The following is a 234-nucleotide window of genomic DNA, read 5'->3' as shown; positions in this document are numbered from 1 at the left end:
GTGAACGAACCCGTCGTCGTCGCTGCTGAACACATAGGTAAGACGGTATAAATATTTATAAAATAACAAAAGTTGCCATGTTAAAATCGATTCATGCGATATAAGTATAATTTTATTTTCAGAAAACATCGAAAATGATGCCGGCGCTAGCGAAACGCTAGGCGCCGCCGCTACCGGTGCGGACGACGCCGACGGCGACGACGGTGACGGCGACGACGAGGACGACGACGACGA

This window comes from Odontomachus brunneus, unplaced genomic scaffold, assembly GCF_010583005.1.
Source record: "Odontomachus brunneus isolate Ranch 3 - 2012 unplaced genomic scaffold, Obru_v1 Obru_scaffold_116, whole genome shotgun sequence".
Lineage (NCBI taxonomy): Eukaryota > Metazoa > Arthropoda > Insecta > Hymenoptera > Formicidae > Odontomachus > Odontomachus brunneus.
Note: the sequence above shows the minus strand (reverse complement) of the source record.